This window comes from Ostrea edulis, chromosome 3, assembly GCF_947568905.1.
Source record: "Ostrea edulis chromosome 3, xbOstEdul1.1, whole genome shotgun sequence".
Lineage (NCBI taxonomy): Eukaryota > Metazoa > Mollusca > Bivalvia > Ostreida > Ostreidae > Ostrea > Ostrea edulis.
In genome coordinates, this window is record NC_079166.1 from 47,436,923 (window position 1) to 47,452,089 (window position 15,167).

General features: G+C 34.3%; 1 long non-coding RNA gene across 1 annotated transcript; it reads right to left on the minus strand.

Annotated features, from left to right (window-relative positions):
- Positions 1 to 546: 546 nt before the first annotated feature.
- Positions 547 to 4,602, minus strand: LOC125675271 (uncharacterized). The gene is made up of 3 exons (XR_007370412.2): positions 4,172 to 4,602; positions 3,160 to 3,309; positions 547 to 956 (listed from the first exon to the last, which is right to left on the minus strand). It is a non-coding gene; the product is annotated as an uncharacterized LOC125675271 (long non-coding RNA).
- Positions 4,603 to 15,167: the final 10,565 nt, after the last annotated feature.

A 15,167-nucleotide genomic window follows, 5' to 3' on the forward strand; every position in this document is an offset into this window, starting at 1 on the left:
GAATACAATTTTGTGTAATTTGTTTCAGAGAGCAATTGTGATGCCTACTAGTGTAGTCATGTGTAGACTTTCAATCTTTCAGAGTGCCATTTCCTTTAACTATAATCCTACAGGAGTCAAACCTTCATTGATAATGCATATATATGAATCTTTCTACCATTCATGATTTGTATTTAATTGACCTTTATATGTGATCAGCTAGGTAAAAGTTTTTGCAGTGTATATTACCAAACTCCAAGGATGATGCCTTCAACATACATATTATTTTGTTGAAGCCCATCCCCCCCCCCCTCCAATTTACAAAAATATCACTGATAAAAGTTCATTCTGAAGGCTTCTCACATTAAACCGACATATGTACTAATGCTCCTCTTTACAAATTTTAACCCACCAGAACCTCTTTACAAATTTTAACCCACCAGACAACTTTGTTGACAAATATTTAAGATTTATTTATTATGTCATCTTTTTAATATCAAGATGTTAAAATCATTCTAGAAATGGAAGTAATACATGTACATGTCAATATCAATAACAACATGAAAATTCATCTAAAAATTTATCTATTAACAAATATAATTACATGTACATAATTGTATGCATAACAATGCATGTACATGTACTTAATTTCTTAAACATGTATTGTAACAAATTCTATTTTGCTGAATATCAAACTTTTTTTAATTTTACTGTCAATTTTTAAATGTCATATGATATAAATGAATAAATAAATATTATTATATAAGATGACATCATTGTAGCAGATGGACCATCAGCATGGATTGATCAGTGGGTAGAGTACCAGACTACGGGTCATGGGTTAGATTCTCAATCCTGCCATATATTTTTGAATCATTCCTCTGCTCGTCCTTTTACACAATCAAGGCAATGGAAGATGAACATTTCTCGGTTTCGCAAAAGATTTTTCAGGCCATTACAGCAATGTACCCATAGACCTAGAAAAATAATAGTATTACATTGATTTAAATAAACAACTGTCATTACACTGCAATCAAATTTCATAAGGCTTGAAAAATACATGCAACATAATTGTTAGTTAAATAAACTGTAAAATTGTGATAATACTGATTTTATTTACATTATATTTATCTACCGTACACCATATCTGGGAAGATATCATTAAGTATCACCTACAATTTCTAATTTTCATGATTTATAACCCAAGAGCCCACATTAAGAAAAAGATTTCAAATGAACCCAAGGTCAACTTTATTATTTTTTCATTAACCATTACCCTTGTAATGAAATTGGCTTCTTTCCAAACCAGAAAAAAAATACTTTTTAACCAAGAATGGTAAGTTTCAGTTAAGGTCATTCACGTTTATAAATAAAAGATAATTTTTTGTGATATTTCAGGTACAATTCACTTACATTCTATTTTCTTTCTACAAAATTCTCAGGTTTAATTAGTCTAGAGTTAACATATTTTGATAGTTCCTGGTTGTGGCAAGTAAAAATGTAAAATCAGCTGATATGTACTGCAGTAAGGTATATGAATGGGATTTTACTGTAGCAAAGAAGGTGAGAAAAATCTTTAGCACAATTGAGTATTGAACCTGGTACCTTTGCACTGAGTTACTCAGGCTGACATATAATACATGGTAGTACAACATTATAAATTTAAAGGGGAATATTTGCCGTGAAAGTGATTACTACCATTTTTATCTCTCAAAATCTCCCAATGGCAAAGGAATATGTATTACTGACTAATAAAAATATTTCTTTAGTAAAATAAAAAATAAAAAAAACAACAACAGAAACCTAACAAGAGGCCCACAGGCCTTATCGGTCACCTGAATACTAGTGGAAAAGTATCATTACTTCCATGGACTATGAAATCTAGAAAAAAATTCCTGTTCTAAATATCTAAGCTAATTATACAGTATAAAACAAGATGTGTTCTTAAAACTTCACATCCCTCAAAGTGCATACACTGATGAAAGGCTTTAAATAGGTGTATTCACATGAAAACATCAAAAGATATGACTAATTTGGACTCATCTTAAAGTCATAACCCTGGGTTGTGAAATTCACCATTTTTTGTACATCCTTTTCTGCATTTATATTTTATACAGTATCAGCAAACTTACACATAAATACTATATACTAAGTTTGGCCCCAACCCTGGGGTCAAAACCTTTACTCTGGGGGAAATCAAATTTACAATTTTGGTAAAAGACTACCTGCTCTATCCATTTAGTTTCAATTTAGTATCAATAGCATTAAAGAAGATGTAATTTAAGTGTTTTATACACATAAACACTATATAACAATATTTGCCCCGCCCTGGGGTCAAAACCCCACCTCGGGGATCATGAAATTTACAATTTTGGTAGAGGCCTGCCTGCTCTACATCACTATATGCATTTAGTTTTTTTTTTATATATATATATGTGTGTGTTTCTTGATAAGAAGATTTTTGAAAATTGGTCCCCCTTGTCCCAATGATGCTTCATACCAAATTTGAAAAGAATTGGACTGGTAGTTATTAAGAAGTTAAAAATGTTCAATTGTTAACGCACGACGAATGAAAACTAATTGCAATAGGTTACTGAGTAAACTCAGGTGACCTAGCTAATAAAAGTACATTTGATAACCACTTTTAGTGTAAAGAAATATATAAAGAAGAATTATTGGCTTGCAAAATAATAATTATTTAATCACCAAAATTACATATATTCATTTGCTTGCTTTGAGATTAAAAGGTGTTTCAAATAACTGAATACATGTGTTATTACTGATCAGAAATATATAATATAGAGCAATTTTTATTGAGTGTTGATTTCAAATTTTGGTGACAAAATTACAGCTATTATTTTGGAAATCATCCAAGAATTTTTAATATCGAGGAGATAAAAAATAATTTCAAAGAAACATAGTGTATGTCCTTAGATTTGTTAAATTTCTATTTGCCAAAAAGGTGAGGATATGCTTAGACAGACAGGTACAAAACTTGCAAAATGGACAAACTTTGATCATAAAAACTCATAAATTTATGTTCTTAAATCTTTGCCTAAGGATTTAATCATCAATGCATTACAACAATCATTACATCATGTACCATAATTTGTTTTGGATTTTTTAAAACTTTGTAAGTACAGAAATGATTAAATGTGTACAAACAGTGGATATACTTACATCATATATATGTACTGTACATCTTGCATCCCAATCCTAACCCTGAGGCATCATGGAAAATCTTTCAGGAGAGGACATGAAGAGAAATGCATCTAAATCAAGGAATGCTGCTGTCTGTTGGCAATTTATTTCTTGACCACCTTTATGACCCTTTGAAAAATAACAGAGGTCAGCTAACTTGGATATCTACTGCATGTTACATGTATATCACACCTAATATCTCCAATTAATATATAGTCAATGTTATTCTACATTAAATAAATTAACACTGACTTCACACAGTTGTACAACTGTATTTGAATGTGATTTTGTTTCACAATATTTTCTGAAAGTTTTACACATGGATGTGCACAAGCAATAATTGAAATCATGCTAAAAGAGACTGTAACTGTTCTCATCTGGTACCGAGTCCATTCACCCTATCTACCTGTTCGCCCAGAGTATATATTGTTAAGGCAATAATAATTTTCATAATTTATAACCATGCAATAGAGGGGCACGTACAAATCACACATTTTAGAATTAGTGCCTGTATATATAATGTATATTTTAAATTCATTTTTCACCAATATTCTTGTTTTTCTTTTTGCGAAATGATGTGAAAGCATGTGCGTACTTGTGTACAGGTAGCTATGATACTGCTTTGATGTTGTCCCAGTCATGAAATTAAAAAAATGGGATAAATAATTTTGAATTTCAATTGTGGTATTGTCAAACGTTTGAAGTTACCTTGTACACAAATGAGCTTGTGTCTTAATGTGTTAATAGTGGGCACATATAAAATTGTAAATAACTAACACATATGTATATGTGCTCACTATTTAGAAATCAAGATCCAGGTATTATAGCAGCTACATAGATTGAGAACAAAATGAATAAGAGACTGTGATTTTGCGATGTGTGTCATGTACTGAATCCCCTTGAAGTCACTTTAACATTATTTAGGGGCCTAGTGACGAGTAGTCAGTGGTAAAACATTTAAGGTTATTACTACACAAACAACTTAACTTACTTGTCAGTCCATGCCGACTTCTTTTTGAACACCTACAGCATCGCAGATCCATCCACAAGTCAAATGTGTTAAATTTGATGAACCTTCCATTTGGATTTGTAAACAACACTGAATAACGGTACAGTTGATCGACATGCCGTTGGCAGGCATACGTATACGTTGAATTTCGTTGCTTTCTCACAAAGTTCTGTGTTCTTTTTCGACATAATGCGCAGGGAATTCAAAGCAAATGAGCAAATTCACACTTTTTACGCTTCGAAGTGAAAATAGCCACTGCGCACGCGTAAGTGCAATCGTACATTGTAAGTTACTTTTGCGGCTACGAACGGTTTTGTGAATACCATTTTATGAGTACGTAACTCTAATCTTAAGTCAGGCGTAAATCCTACGTTTACGTTTACGTCTACGAACTTTAGTAAATATGGGTCCTGGTCGCTTCAGTTGCACCAATTAACAGGGAACCAGTTTAAAGAAAACGAGACAGCTTACGTCTGCTGCAGGTAAGTTTGTATTTGTGCATTGTCATATTAGTGCACGTTGGCGTGCGCAAAGACAGTCTGTAGGAATTAAAAGCGCCATCTCTGACACTGAGTAATTAAAATAATTTGATGAACGTCGCGGTTTCATTACCAGATTACCCCAAGAATTAATTCAGATTACCACACATGTCTATTTACAGAATTAATTCTGAATTAATTCTTGAGGCGTACGTAATTCTTGAAAGCTATAAAGATATTTCACAAGCTTCGTCGACCTGTCAACACCGGTATATTGTCTTTTTACATAACGAAAAAATATTGCTTCCGTGGGAATTTTCTGAGTTCATGCAACTGTGAGGTATATTCAGATAAGTAAATTACTGAAATTTAGTGCATACGTGATATGTTTCTGCTAGGAATAAGGGAAACTGCCCAATCACGTATGTATACCCCCCCCCCCCCAAGATAATATGCACCTTGATAGGTTTATTAAAAATGCCATATTAATTATCCCGCACCACCACCACCACCTAATGATGTTAGAGGTATCTGAATTTTAATCAATAATAAATAGCTATATATATTTAACAAAAACCTATATATGAATATAATGCATGCATATGTTCATGATATTCCCTGCCGTGAGGGGATGCTCCGCTTAGCGGTGCCCTTGTTTAACAATTAAATCAATATTAATCTAGCATACATTTTAAATTACCCGCCGCTAAGAGAGCGGCCATTGAAGTTTAATTTATGACATCACACCGTCAGTTCCGGTTTATTTCATTAGCAGCACTGTAAACATGACAAGTCACGAACAGTTGAGTTTGGAGCCGCATAGATTTGAGCCCGTTCTTTCGCAAGAAGACGTTCATTGGAGTCGCAGACCAGCAGACGGTTCATGTGTCTTCATACCTCAACCTCAACAAATATCTGGAACCTCAACTTGTCATTACGCAAATGATGGATCACATTTTACATTTTCTTTTTAGATGACTTGGTTGGGTCAGGGTTTGAAAAAAAAACTTTTTTTCACATCTCCCCTACGCAGGAGTGTAATTAACCTATTTACAGTGTATTCATAAAATCTACCATATGCACATCTTTGATGACCTTAGAATCTCATCAAAACCGGAATAGACGGTGTGACGTCAAACTTGATTTTTGTAGTCTTGAATACAAAAGAGTTCCACATCATGGCAGCCTCTATAGATAGCAGGAATTTCAATTTTAACGTTTTCAAATTAGTACCGCAGCGTATCTAGGCCGTATATCAACATAATAGTATGACGAATCTTTATCATAATATGTTTTACGACGTGACCGTATTTGAGGGCGAAGCAAACAAATTTTGGCATTAGTATCTATATCCAAAACAGAACGAAAACAACCCGAAGTTAGCACGAGGACGGAGCTGTATCAAAGCATCCTAATTTTGGATATTTGATCCGCCTATATATTGAACGCGGGAAATATAACGCAATTGATGTAAACAGTACATTGTGACGTCATATTCAGCGTCGTTATTTAGCAAATTTACAAACATAGCGTTTGAACCACAACAAACATGGCGTTAATGGTGGAGTGATTATATATGATTAAGAAAATAAGAGTTACATGCTTTTACGAATTTTATGTAACATCTCAGAACGACGTGAACTAGGGTAGACGAGATTCAAAATGGAGAAATACATGTCCACGCGATAGTATTCGAATCGACGCCATTAGTACCAAAATTTTCAAGTTCCATAGGTATGGTTTAATTTTTCATTGTTTTCCTATATTTTCCTTTTAAACATGTATATATGTGTTACCTATAGGGAGAGCTCCGCTCTCACGGCCTAATCAATCCTACCATTTATCCTGTAAAATGTTTTTGGGTTGCCTTTCCCTTTAAATAATACTAAATGACCAAGCATGATGTAGATAACACCGGAATTCATAATACATGTAGTTTAATACTTCACCCTCTCTTAATATTCTAATTTTACTTTCACTTATCCGGAAGTCTGTATCGTTAAATCGTACATAAAATTTCAGTTTAAATGTTGTAATGAAGCGGTATTTTAAAACAATATTCACCTATTCACTTGGAAATAAATAGGAATCGTCCTCTTACATTGCCACAGTATGCGAAGTTTGATCATCCTTAGAACAAGGGTTCTCTTTAAATTTTGCCCACAGGCTGTAACGGACACACCCACAAATACATACAGCAGCGATGCTATATCCCCTTCGCAACTAGGAGGAGACAACTTCTTTACTTTATAGGATAACCAAACAGTTGTTTTATGTTGATAGTTCATTCATTTTCTTCTTATGATTAGAAACTGAAGCATTGCCTGCGCCGATATAAATACGTGCAAAATGACAGTTACGAACAAGTTCAATGTTCACACAATTGCATCAATGAATGCTAGCGAAATGTTTCAAATTGTGAAGTGGATAATTCTCCTTTTGTGTCTCTATTTGTGTATGTCACCAATAAGCGTGAGAGTATGCTTATACAAGCATACAACCTTTAAATTTCCAACAGCTGTAGAAGTATGCCATTCTACAGCTTATTCTAACACATCAAGACTAGAAACACACACTTGGTTCAAAGAATCACCTTATCAACGATGTTAAAATACTTCTGATTATTTCCAAGAAATTCCATTGTAGAGATGGAGTGCCATTTTTACCTTAGAGGTCAGGATTACAAAAATATAAGAACAGGAAGAACACACAAAACATCTCAAGGAAATTATTAAAAGTTTACAAGATCCAGAAAGACGAACAAGGAATGTTACCAATGAAGCACGTTTTTCATTGCAACGACTAAGGAACGCATTTATGATGACCATGCTTTTCAAAAATTCAGGTATTTCCTCATAGCCCTCTGTTGCCAGATCTTCATTTCTTTCAGCAAATTCCTCGACGGTCTCATCTACATGCTGCTTATTATCCTGCAGCTGTGTTATAATCTGATCTTTCTTTCTTGTCGCAACTTTCTTTCGTTTAAAGGCATAGTCAGTTGAAATTACTTTGAACTGCTTTAGAGCGGGAACTAAAGACTCAAATCTTTGTTCCTTAGACATTCTATTAACTTTTCCAATTTTTCAGATTCTGACCAACTATATTTTTAGCCATATGATATCATGAAATATGGTATCCACTCAAACTTGCCATCATAGGTTGAGAGTTTTGGAGGAGCTGGGCTATGCTTATCTGTCTGTGATTGATTTCTGTTGGTATTTGTATAGATGTTACGTGGAGCAAGTTTATCTATGTTTGAAGAAATTTGCCTTTGTTCTAATTGACTAAATCAATTCTCTATTTTGTCTAGATCTCTTTTTCTGGTACTTGATTCTTTCTCACTTTTTGTCTAGATCTTTTTATCTACCTTCCATTTCTTTTAATCTTTCTAAATTTCTTCTCCTGCTCATGTATCTCTTTCTCATTTAACAATATAATTGTTTCTTTCTTGCCTATAAATTTCTAAAGTATTTCATTCTTTCTCACTTTTATTTTAATATACATTTGTTCTTTCAATCTTATTCAGCTTTCTGTATTTTTACCGCCCCTTCCATAAATGCCCCGAAAAGGTGAATTTTTCTTGGTGTTGTGAACTAGAGGGTCCCTCTTATCTAGAATTTTGGGGAGAAATTCAAGGTTTAATGAACCCAAGACAGTTGGTTTGAGCAAGAGGCATCGGACGGCGTGTACGTATACGTGCTATTCTCTCTAGTGAGGTTTACACATTGATAGTAAACTGCGTGTCGAGATGCAGAAGTATTTCAATATTTAGAACTTCATACCCATGGAATTATATCTTAAATTGAAAACAAAAATGCATTCCGTTATTTTGCAATAGATCGTTTGTAATACTTAGAAACCGTTTTCCCAAAGTTAAAAATAAAATCATGTGAATAAAAAAAAATCAAACTGAAATACAGCAGTCACATATGATGTGGTAATTTGAATGTTTTTTGAAGCGCGTGAAGAAGTTTTTACTTTTGTATATTACTGTACCTTGAGAAATTTCGTTTCTCCTCCTTTGAGACAGTGACCAACACGCGGCATCGAGTATTTACATTTTAGACAAACATTAGATCTGAGACGGGCGATTTTAATGTAAGGAAAACATAAATTGTTGACAGCCCCATCTTACTACTTGTTGTTGTTTTGTTTGCATCATAATTTGCACTAAAGATATAGATGCAATGTTTCACAATATGGCAGCGTAACCACCGGACATGTAGTAGTAAAATGAAATACATGTAGCGGTTGTGTATGAATATTCGCTGTTCACGCGTCGTATTTATTCAGTTTGTGTGCGTGAAATAGTAAAAGTTTACATAGACATGCATGTACCGGGGCATCCGCAAGTATTTGCCATTGGGGAGGCGAACTGGATCGAAAACTAGCATGTTTTGGCTTAAATTCAGAATCCCACCTGAATCTTGATATAATTCTTTTCCTATTTTGTTAATATCTTCAGGACACCATAGCAACTGTTTAAAGAGATCATTAGATCATTTAAATAATTATTCTTTTTAAAATTTGTAGAACTTTACCAATAAACATGAATTTAGCTACAGTTCCTCCTCTAACATGAATTATGACAGATCTACCATTGCTCCCCTCACAGACAGAATTGTATCATGTGAAAAATCATATTTTTTCGAGGATGCTGGCAAAAGAAGTGCATGAGATTTGGGCTGTATATTTGACATAGGGTACTGCAGGGAGTGGCAATCCGTATTCACTGTATTGAAAAATCACGTGCGGGAACGAAAGGGCGAGTCCATTGTTGCCATGTGACTTGGAAGTTCATTCTTCACATGCTTCATACAAGTATCATGCACAACGAAATAATCTTATACATAATGCTAGTACTCTTACAAGTACAATATGCAAGAGCCCTATGGTCCTTATGCATTGATAGGTTGTCCCCCTTGTTTTCAGAACGTTCATTTTCCGCTATTTTTACATGCATAGTTATTTTTTTTACATTAAACAAGATCTATTTAGTGACTTCCCCTTTCCCCCCGGGATTGTGACCTTTGGACAAAATAACACATCTATCTGAGGTTTGGGGGGGGGGGGGGGGGGGCTTGTCGATAATATTAGCCAACTTCTCCGTACCCCCCCCCCCTTACTTTGTACTACGTGACTCGTAAGCACTTTTTCTTAATTTTTCTTATTATAAGCTGAAATCAAATTATTTGATATTCCTTATGGTTAAATGTAATATATATATATATATATATATATATATATATAAAGCACTAAATAATCACAACTAGGTACTGAAAATTTTCGCCCCAGCCCGGGGTCGAACCAGCGACGTACGGCACCCACCGCCTAGCAAGATTGTCAAACCAGTGCGTAAGTCCACTCGGCCACAACGACTTAATTTACTACTTTAAATGGCGATATTAAGTTGTGTTTAATCATCTAAAGTACATACAATAGTACACCTCTTGGGTTCTAGACGTAAAACTTCCACTAAATAATTAGTAACTGTATTATCATTATTTGACCTGAAATGTTTGTCTCAATTTGAATTAAAATGGTGGATTATCAGAAATCTAATTTTACAGCTCCATATAACATATCAGTATGTTTGGAAAATAGATCGATTCCTTCGATTAGTTTTTACGTGTATGTACGGTACAAGTATACAGGACTGTACATAGATCTGTAAATGTGAGATAAATCAAATACTGTATGGATATAAATACATGTATATATTTAATCTAAAATTAAAGGTGCATCAAAACTAGGAACAATATGTACTACGATAATTAACAAATATCGGTACGACTCAGCATATTAACAAAGCGTGGTGTATAACATTTTTATTTGGAAACCCGTACGTATTTACAAGACTGCGCTACATATGTATTAACAAACACAGGTATTTGTACACGTTCAGTACAATTAATGGCACGTAATATCTAACTAGAATTCTTCTCGGACATATACAGAGTCTATGTTGGAACTGACATGTGATTATTTATATAATTAATGCATCCAGAATGTAAGCAAATACAACCAACAAACATATTTTTTTTGTTTACGTTGCCGCGATTTTGACGTTTCAAGTTCACGAACTTTGACGTCGTTTTCTGTGAATTGTGACGTCGAAAGATAAGGGCCCTTTTCTCATGACGCCAGTCATATATATATCCAATGCACTTATAATTTCCTCACTTTTTCCAATCCCTTCTTTTTGTTCGTCATGCATCTGCTCTCTCACTACTTCTCTGTGTAAGAATGTTTCATTTACTTGATCTTGTGTGTCAATGTTTGTTTGTTATGTACCTACCTCTTGCTGTAGCATTCTGTTCTGATCTAATACAGGGTCCCAAAATGTACTTGGAATGTTCTGAGTAATTTTCAGCTTTCTCTTAATTCTACGCTGAGCAATGATTGTTTTAGTTCTTCTTTCCCTAATTCCAGTAATTAGTAACAGATCGTTAAAGGATGTTTTGTTTATATCAGTGGAAGAACTAGTGTGCTATTTACTACTTATAAAAAAGCATACTCTAGGAAAATTGAATTATGGGGGTAGTCCTAATTTTGATTTCATATTTTCCTAGCCTACACAAAAATGTGGGAACTATTTCCTAAAAAAGGTATGCATTGATCAAGTCATCAGAGACTCCAACGGCGAAATCGGTGTATGCTTGTTGGAAAATATGTTTATGTACGATATAAACATTGGGGAAAAATGCACAAGGAAAAGACAAAAATATGCAAAATACCACTTCATTGTATTAAATAACTTGCAGTGTATGTTTTACACCAACAATACATTCAAGAAATCCTAGAGTAACGGTTTACACCAACGTTATAAAGTTCTCGATAAAGAAATTCAAATTTGGAGTCAAAGTAAACGATCGGTGTGATTTTACAAAACCAACTTCTGACACTAATGTTGTAAATTGGTCAGGGGTGTGATTAAAAGACAACTGACTTTCCCTGGCGGCTTCTTGATCAGCTGATCAGACTATCGGGAATGTCGAGCCCGATCTTAATAATACCGATTATTGGTATATCTAGGGCAATCAGAACTCCTCGAATGTCTCGCGCACTCGACATAGATCTCGGATGTAATACGATGGCATCCATGAGTGAATTTGATGCATTGTCAATTATGATGTCACAGCCTACCGTACTTCGTTACGTACGTCATAGCTAGCAATGCATCAAATTCGCTCATGGATGCCATCGTATTACATCCGAGATCTATGTCGAGTGCGCGAGACATTCGAGGAGTTCCGATTGATATCAATGGCACTCGTAACTACTCGGCTATTTCCGTAACCGCAAATGAACCTCATATGTGGATCAATGCCATCAGAGTATGTTGCAATGTGTAAGCAAATGTAACTATGACGTCACAATCGTACGTTACACTTTACTTTCAAATGCATTTAAAGGGAAAGGCAACCCTAACCACATTGTTGCCTTTATGAATAAAGTATTACTTACTGATATCGTAAATGACAGTCTTTAACAATAAAAATCCTTGCTTAACAATTAAATTAATATTAATCTATCTTATATTTCAAATTACCCGCCGCTAAAAGAGCGGCCATTGAAGATTAATTTATTACGTCACACCGTCGGTTCCGGTTTATTTCATCAGCTGCACTGTAAACATTACAAGTCACGAACAGTTAAGTTTGGAGCCGTATAGATTTGAGCCCGTTCTTTCGCAAGAAGAGTTTAAGAAAAGGAGACGTTCAGTCAAGTCGCAGACCAGGCAGATGGTACTCGTTTCTTCATACATGTACATGTAAATGTCTCAAACCTCAACTTATCATTACGCAAATGATGGATCCACATTTTACATAGTATTTTCTTTTTAAATAACTATGTTGGGTCAGGAATTTCGGGGGGTAAACTTTTTTCATATCTCCCCTTCGCATTAGTGTAATTAACTGCTTGACAGGAAGGCATCCACCTATTTACAATGTATTTGTAAAATCTACCACATGCACATCTTTGATCTCATCAAAACCGGAATAGACGGTGTGACGTCATAATGTTTGATTTTTGTGGTCTTGAATACAAAAGAGTTCCGCATCATGGCAGCCTCTATAGATGGCGGGAATTTCAATTTTTAACGTTTTAAAATTAGTACTGAAGCTTATCTAGGCCGTATATCAAAAGAATAGTATGACAAATCTTTATCATATAATTAATCCTATTATTTATCATGTAAACAAATTTGGGGTTGCCTTTCCCTTTAAGATAGCATACATATCTATGACATTCTACCACCACCATTTTCCACTTATATGTTTATGTATTAGGATGGGAAAAAAGACGTTAATGATGCCAAACTGAATCTGTGGTGAAAATGCAAATAACACATTATACAGTGATTCGGTTCAGGCCTTTTAACCTCATCCACAGGCGAGCTTCCGGCGAGGAAATACATCGATTTGATGCAATTCTTGCGCCGATCCACGTCCGAGTCTTCTTACCGGTTACGGAAAAGGACGAGCGCGTGGTCCGATTGTATCTAAGGATGTGGATCTACAGTTGTGGACTTTCAATATCTTTCATCAAAGTATGGGTCCAAGTTTAAGAAGAACCTCTCTTGAAAAGTAATATTTGTACGGTGTGACCGTTGAGACGAGTGAAGACCCATAACATCTTACAAAACGACTTAAGGCAATTCATTTAACGCGGGAAATATAACGCGGTTGATGTAAACAGTGCATTGTGACGTCATCATTAGCTGTGATTGTTTTTCTTTCAAACCAAGCAATTATCAACAACAAAACGTATAAAGTTAAGATCACGTGTGGTACTTTTAAAATTATTTGTTTTATCTATGGGGGTTCATAGTTATGTTTACCGCAGTGACGGCGAATTTTTTCCGGAAGCATTATGGGTAGTCAGGTGATGAAGAGCAAATCACGTGACTCATATGTGTAATCATTGGAGCGAGCTCGTCGCGTCGCTTCGCGAGCTTCGCTCGGTAGTAGTTTTTTTTTTTTTTTTTTTTTTTTTTTTTTGAAATATTAATTGAAAAAATTGATTACATTTAAGATAGCTCTAAATCTGAAAATTTTCATCCTGTTCTAACAATGTGCTATCATGATAGTTTTATATGTAACTTTAACCATGGTCATTGATAACATTAAGAGTAAGTTTAAGATTTCATCAAAATAAAGATTTCGGTTCTGTTGAATATATATGTAACCTCTGTAAATAAATTATCATTAATCATTTATTTCTCATTGTTTCATATGTGTAAATGTGTTTTTGTTTCTGTGCTCAAGTGTGACAGACCACGTGTGTGCTTACACGTTTAACCGGTTTCTAATACTCACTCATCACTTTCCCGCTTTTACTAACCCAGAGCCCGCACTCTCGGCGCTATCCTTGAAGGGAACAGACGTTAGTTACTTAGCATTCGAGTGTTCATATTTCATATACTGGAAATATATGTACCGGTGTTTGGTAATTATTCATTATAACTTTAATTATATGTAATTGTGATATTCATTGGCATATTTAAAAGTATTTCTAATCATTCATTTTATTTCAGGTTTTCATTTAATAGTTTTAATAAAACATATCCCTCAGACTGATGGTATTTGTATCTCTGGTTGCTTATAACATTACACAGAAATCACTTTTAACGCTAAATCTTACAAAGGTGACTTTAAATTGTCTCTATGAAGTGTAAATTAGTATTAGTAAATCAACATCCGTATATCAACAGTCAGTAACACAATTTTGCATCCAACATAAAAGTGAGAATTTTGCTTCACACCATGACTCCATACTGAATACCACTTCGACTAGTTGTGCATGTATACACTCATAACTCGAATTATATAGACATTATATTAGGAATTTCGGATAAACTTTAATAAAATTAAATCAATGTGCGAGACATTATCAGTATTGTAACATACTTTTAATTAATATACATATATTTCTTACTATTCATGTGTCTGTATTTATTTGTAATCGATATGTTCACGTACAACATGTATTAATTATGTAAATGTAGTTTTACGTATGATATAAATCCACCTCTACTGGGAGAAAATGGTCTCCCGGCTAGGCTGCCCTAGGGTCATCTCTGGACTCTAGTTTGTGTGTGTGTGGACCCTGAGGCAGCATGAGTGGTATTATGTTTTAAGAAATTCCCTAGCTTTATTATATCTAACATTATGGCACTGTTTTAATCTACTAACTCATTGTTACATTGATCATCATACAATATGAATACTGTATAACCTATATATTTAAATGTGAACTATGACAATATTATTCTGACATGCAATGAAATTTATGTATTCAATGAATGTACATCTAAATTAGTTAATATGTACCCTGTACTTTAGTAAAAACTTTGTTATATATTGAGGGAGCTTAGTTAGGGCCCCATCCCTGGCAGCTGCCCTATTATATTAGTTAGTTATTTTAAAATTGTTATAGAGTAGGCTCTGGGAAATAAATGAATATATATATATATAAAACAACAACAAAAAACA